Source organism: Arachis ipaensis, chromosome B03 (assembly GCF_000816755.2).
Source record: "Arachis ipaensis cultivar K30076 chromosome B03, Araip1.1, whole genome shotgun sequence".
In the NCBI taxonomy this organism is placed as follows: Eukaryota; Viridiplantae; Streptophyta; class Magnoliopsida; order Fabales; family Fabaceae; genus Arachis; species Arachis ipaensis.
In genome coordinates, this window is record NC_029787.2 from 130,776,590 (window position 1) to 130,783,790 (window position 7,201).

Sequence of the window (7,201 nt, forward strand, 5' to 3'; positions counted from 1 at the left end):
TATTAGTTGAAATAAAACATAAAAAGAATATTTACTTATTTATTTCTTTATTTTTGCAAATACGCGGATATGGAGATCGGATATGCAAATACCCACACAAAATCTGCAATCCGATCCGATAGCCTTGCGGATCAGATCCATATCCGCAATTTTCAGATCGAATTCAGATAAACACCGCGGATATGCGGATTGGATCCGATTCATGAACACCCATATCTCTAAGTAAACTGCCACCTTAATGAGACTCATGTGTACTGTTAAGTGCCAACTACTTGACATTCCAGTTGTATGCTAATGTACTCAAATTGGTCCCCAAATTTATTTTCTAATATTCAAATTAGTCCATCTTAAATTAGAAAACCCTAACCTTCTTTTGTCCTTAATTTTCAACATCTCTTCTCTTCTGTTCTTTGTCTTTTTCTTCTCCTGTTCATCTTTTATTTATCTGTTGTATAAGAAACCTCATTGATCTTCATCTTCTTTGAGTCCTTTTCTTTTTCTTCATCAACTTTCTCAACATCATCACCTTCCTCCTTCTTCTTTGGTTTATCATCTTCATTGTCACCGGTCTCTTTTTCAATGATCTTCTCAATCTAAAGATAAATAGAATACCGAATTAATTTTGAGTGCTTCTTTACAGATCCTTAATTCTTCTCTCCTCCAAGTACTTTGACTGTTAAAACCAAAAGTAATATCAATTACTTAGTCATTATCTTTGTTGAGAGTAGGCATGCACATAGAAGTTAGTTTTGTATAGTCAGTTAGTTAGTTACTGGTGGTTGTGATGGTTGTTAGTTCTATTTTGTAATACCTGTGATTTCTGATAATTCTGTTTGACACTCCAGCAGCACTCCTGTGCTCTAGTGAGCTTATAGCTGCTCCATTGTATAGTGTGATATTTTGAAATTGAATCAATTCAGTTCTGAAAAACAACAATTTTCTTTCTTAAATAAGCGCTGATAACAAAAAGCCAATACTCTCGATTTTGACCTTTCTTGCAAAGAGTTACAACTACTGTGAAGTCCTATTGTGCCAATTCAATCCTCCAACATGGTATCAAGAGCAAGGTTGTGAAGATCCATGGCATTTCTTCTCTCGAATTCAACCTTTACTGTCAAAAATGTCCTAGTTCCAATTCAGGACAAGCTAGAAGAAAATAACTTTTCAACATGACAGTAAGTTGTTCTTCTTACCCTTGAAATCCTTGAACTTGAAGATCATCTGGATCCTTCAAACATTCCTCCTGAATTCAACTCACAAGATTCTGTTGAAGAAAAGGCAGCTTTGGATTCAACAAAACAAGCCACACCTGCAAAACCACCAGCTACTCCCTCAACCAAGAAAGAATCAAGCAAATTTAAAGAATGGAGGCAGAATGATAAAGCTCTCATGAACTGGATTCTGGCTTCTATGTCAGTAACATTCAAACATAAGGTGGTAAACTGCAAACAATTTTATCAGGTATGGAATGTAATTCATTCTTATTTCACTACATCATCAAGAACCCGAATTCAAAGCCTCAAGACACAACATCGATCTGTCAAGAAAACTGGGAGTGTGACTGAATATTTGGCTATCATTCGAAAACTGGTGGATTCTCTTTTGGCCATTGGATATCCTCTTACCGAGGATGATCATATACAGGCTATCTTAGATGGCCTTACAGAGGAATATCATGAATATGTTACATCTGTAATGTCAAGAATGTCAAACTTTACAGTTTAAGAAGCTGAGTCTTTTTTACTTGGCTATGAGGATTTACTTGAAAGATACAAGAAACCTGACCAGGGAATTGTTCTGGCCAATTTAGCCCAAACTCCTTCAACTTCTTGGTACAATTTTAACAGAGGGACCGATGGAAGAAAAGGGCGTAGAGGTCGCTTTGGCCGTGGTGCAAGATTTGGTAATCAGCGACCACAGTGCCAATTATGTGGCAAACTTGGCCATATGGTGCAGAATTGCTTCTTTAGATATGATCCTCAATTCCAGAATTCGAACAACTCTGTACCCTCCACCCCTCAATACCAGAATTTACCTACTTCTGCACAAACTAATACACCACCTCCAACCCAAGTTCCTTATAGCAATTCTTTCCCACCACCACCCTCCTCATCATTTCACCAACCTAGAGCTTGTTTTTCTACCAATTCAGCTCTTCCAAATACGGCATGGTACCTTGATTCAGGAGCTAGCCATTATCTTACTGCTGACCATGCCAGCCTTCTCAAATCATCAGATACTATAAACTGTCCAGAACAAGTCTTTATTGGTAATGGCCATGGGATTCCCATTTTGCACCATGGCTCATCTCTTCTATATGATAAATGTCGTAATATATGCTTTAAGTTAAATACCCTGCTACATGTTCCTAATATTTCTCAGAATTTATTAAGTGTTTCTTAATTTCAAAAGACAGTAATATATTCTTTGAATTCTAGCCTAACTTTTGTGTAATTCGTGATCAGGTTACTCGGGATCATCTCTTTCAAGGAATGGCTAAAGGAGGCATATATTGCTTTGATCAATTAGTTGTCCCTAGAAATAGAATGATTACATTTCCTGCTAATAATTCACAAGGCTTAGCTAATTCAGATGTTTCAAAACAATCTGTTACTCCTTTCAATTCTGTTGCTGTGTGTAAAAATCAAACTTGTAATGATCTCAATAAAGATATCAAGATGAATAAGAATGACACTAATTCTTTCCTCAATTTTACTCACTCTCCTAATAATAAGTCTGATTCTGTGTGTGACAAGCATGACTCCTTTCCTAGTGCTCTTAATACTATTGTCTCTAATGCTACAGTACATGACTGTTCTCATAAATATGCATCTGTTATTAAAAGTTGTACTCTAAATTCTACTGCTACCACACATTCAGTTCATGGTAATTCCACCAATACAATAGAGATATCTAGAAATCAGCACTACAATAACATTCCTACTGTCCTCAATACTCAATTTAGGCCTATTTTACCTACTAAACTATGGCACAAGAGATTTGGCCATAGCAATCTAGGAACTGTTCAAAAAGTCATGTCCCAATGCAATTTTTCTTTCTCCAAATCTGATTTATCCTACCAAGTCTGTGAATTTTGCACTATGACAAAAATGCATCAATTACCTTTTAAAGATTCTGATTCTATTTATAATTATCCCCTGGAACTGGTTTACATTAACATTTGGGGGCAGCTCTTTTTGTTTCAAAATCTGGTTTTAGATATCATATATGTTTTGTTGATGCTTGTACAAAATTCTCATCTATTTCTCTTCTTGTTAACAAATCATAGGTACTTATTGCTTTGCAAAATTACAAAACACTCATGGAGAACCAAACCAACATGAAATCAAAAAGTATTCAAAGTGATCATGGCATGGAGTTTTTGTCAAAATCCTTTACATCATTTCTTCATGAGCATGGTATTTCACATCGTCTATCATGCCCCTACACTCACCAACAACAAGGGAGTGTAGAGAGGAAGTATAGACATATAACTGAAACTGGCTTATCCCTTTTAGCTACTGCATCCATGCCCTTAGAATACTGGGATGCTGCCTTTACCACTGCATGCTTTCTTATAAATAGATTATCTATAGCAAAACTCAATTTTTGAAGCCCTTATGAAGCTCTCTTTCACAAGCCACCAGATTATATGTCTCTAAGGATATTTGGTTGTGCTTGTTATCCCTTACTACGACCATACAATAAAAGGAAGTTCAATAAATCAGAAATGTGAGTATTCTTAGGTTATGATTCAAATCATAAAGGCTATAAATGTCTTAATCAGGAGGGCAAGATTTTTATCTCTAGAAATGTACTTTTTGATGAACTTATTTTTCCTTTTTAGAAATGGAAAGTTCCAGGCCCTCTGCACTGTCCCCACCTCCCTCCACTAATCATGCACCGGCTGGAGTCATACCTTTGATTAGTCACCCTGATTCCACTTCTGCCTCTACCAGCCAACTTCTTCAGAAAATAAACACTTATCATACATTGATAGTCCACCAAATTTTCATACACATACCACTATTTCCTCTCCCATAACAACCACTAAATCTACATCAGCTCAAGATGATAGTTCATGCTCCTCTACCCTAGGTCAACCTGCTGCAACCAATACACCCTTGCCACCACCGCTCCATCCCTTTCTTCCAATATTCACCCTATGACCACTAGACTAAAATCTGGTATTGTTAAGCCTAGAAACCTGGTGGCCGTTGCTGACACTACTGATCTAATCAACCAATTACCGAAAAATACCAATCAGGCTCTCACTTGTCCTCATTGGAAGTAGGCTATGGACAATGAGTATGCGGCTCTAGCAAAATGTGGGACATGGTCCCTGGTTGATCCCCCACCTAATGCAACTATTGTTGGGTGCAAATGGGTATATGCCATTAAAAGGAATGCAGATGGTAAAATTCTTAGGTATAAGGCAAGATTAGTTGCAAAAGATTTTTATCAAGTGGAAGCGATTGACTTTGAAGAAATTTTCAGCCCTATAGTGAGGCTAGTGTCAGTACAAATCATTATCACTATTGCACTCACAAATAATTGGTGCCTAAGGCAGTTTGATTTTGATAATGCATTTTTAAACAGGGCATTATCAGAAATTGTCTATATGCAGCAGCCAGTTGGATATAATGAGAGGCAGCCTCTCAAAGTCTGTAAACTGCACAAAGCCATATATGGTCTTAAATAAGTCCTAAGGACTTGGTATCATACTCTTGCCTCTACTTTAAGAACTCTTGAATTTCAGAATACCACTTCTGATGTGGCATTGTTCATCAGAAAAACGAATTCTGATGTCACTTATATGTTGATATATGTAGATGATATTATTGTCACCGGATCCAACTCTGTTGCAATAGACAGCCTAATTAAGCAATTGAATTGTATCTTTTCTTTGAAGGATCTTGGTTTGTTTCATTTCTTTTTAGGTCCTGAAGCACACTATTTACCTGACCAGAAGTTGATGCTTACTCAAACACAATATGCAAAGGACTTGTTATATCGTGCTAGAATGACAAATTCAAATCCGATGCCTACACTTATGATGACTTCTTTGAAACTGAGTAAAGGTGACTCAGACCCTTTTAAAGACCCTAAGAGATACAGGTCCATAGTAGGAGCCTTACAATATCTCACGATCACAAGACTAGATCTAGCATTTGCCATGAATAAAGTCTCGCAATTTATGCATTCACCAACCATTCAACATTGGAAGGCGATAAAGAGGATACTTCGATATCTCCAAAGTACACTTCAATAAGGGTTAGTTTTTTCCAAATGCACTGACTATCGCATTCTCTCATTTAATTTGCATATTCGGACCGGGCTTCGGACTTGGATGATCGAAGGTCGACTACTGGTTACTGCATCTTGATAACTTGAAAGAGTGGCAAGCAGTCAAAGGTTAGCCGATCTACCACCGAAGCAGAATATAGGGCAATAGCATCAGCTCAAACGGAGATCATGAGCATCCGGCAGCTATTGGGAGAACTAGAAGTCCCATAACAAATATCTCCAACAATCTACTGTGACAATCATAGCACCTGTTTACTTGCTGCCAATCCTGTTCTGCACAGCAGGTGCAAGTACTTGGAGATGGATTTGCACTTTATCAGGGACTTGGTTAACTCTAAACAGTTTTATGTGGTGCATATCTCAGCTCTTAACCAAGTGACGGACTTATTAACCAAACCTCTCTCAGTTACCCTGTTCACCAGATTCAAGGACAAACTTAGGATATGGATTCATCCCTCCCTAAGTTTGAGGGGGTGTTGAGAGTAGGCATGCACATAGAAGTTAGTTTTGTATAGTCAGTTAGTTAGTTACTGGTGGTTGTGATGGCTGTTAGTTCTATTTTACAACATTTGTGATTTCTGATCTGTTTCACACCCCAGCAGCACTCCTCTGCTCTAGTGATGCGTGTGTGCGTGTGTGCGTGTGTGTGTGGGTGCTCCATTGTATAGTGTGATATTTTGAAATTGAATCAATTCAGTTTTGAAAAACAACAATTTTCTTTCTTAGATAAGCCTTGTTAACAAAGCCAATACTCTTGATCTTGGCCTTTTTTGCAAAGAGTTTCAACTACTATGAAGTCCTATTATGCCAATTCAATCTTCCAACAATCTTCTATTACAAGCTCAAATTAAATCAACTTTCAATTAAAAAAATTACCTAAAATATTATAAAAGTTTTTCTTAAAGTCTAAAAACTAAGCATGCACAATTATTCAAATTGATGTACATACCTCATTGTGTTTTTAAATAAATTTATACACAAATAAATATGTTGTTTTTTATCTGATCTTTGCGAAAAAGAGATCATTTGGTTCCTCTTCCGAATTGCTCCCACCTGGTAGCACTGGTCACAGTAAATAATTCACCAGCCTATGATTACCAAATGTACTGCTCATCATCGTTATGCTTGGTTGTCACAATCACTTTTTTGGTAATCAAGTACGTAGAGTAAAATCCAACACTGAACTGCTCAATCATGCTGACATTAGCACTGACTTGCAGCGTCTCCATGAATTTCTTCGTCCCAGATTTCGCAATTATTCCCAAATTATTCACCAATTCTAAATGCATAAAGAAACATATCATTTATAAGTAAAAGGTTTCTTTGTGTTTTTTTACGCGGAAGTCGTTGATGGTGGGAGACATTCAAAAGATGAATGGGAGAAAAGAGGACAGAGAACAAAAGAGAAATGACGATGAAAATTAAAGATGAAGGAGGGTTAGGATTTTATTTAAGATAGACTAATTTGGATATTAGAAAATAAATTTGAGAACCAATTTGAGCCAGATTCAACTTTCGTCCACATTAGCGTACAACTGTAATTTCAAGTTGGCACTTAACAATGCATATCAACACCATTAACACGATAGTTCATTCAAGAACGAACGTGAATTTACGTGTCTCAAATTAAGAGACGTAGTTGATCATTTACAAAAGTTAAGAATTTAATTGATGCATGATTTAAATTTTAAAGACCAAGTTGTGCATTAACTCTTAATTATAATATTGATATTTTTAAAATGTTATTATATAATATTTATTTAATATTGTAGTTATATTTATTAGATTTGTACAATTTGTAATTTATGTAATTTTTAAGTTGAGTAATTTTATATTTGTATAATTATCACTTATTAGAGTGATTTTCGGTGATTTTTAGTATATATAAAAAAAT

The 7,201-nt window shown here is 36.2% G+C and overlaps 1 pseudogene; it reads right to left on the reverse strand.

Moving 5' to 3' along the window:
* Positions 438-6,611, reverse strand: LOC107633871 (annotated as a pseudogene).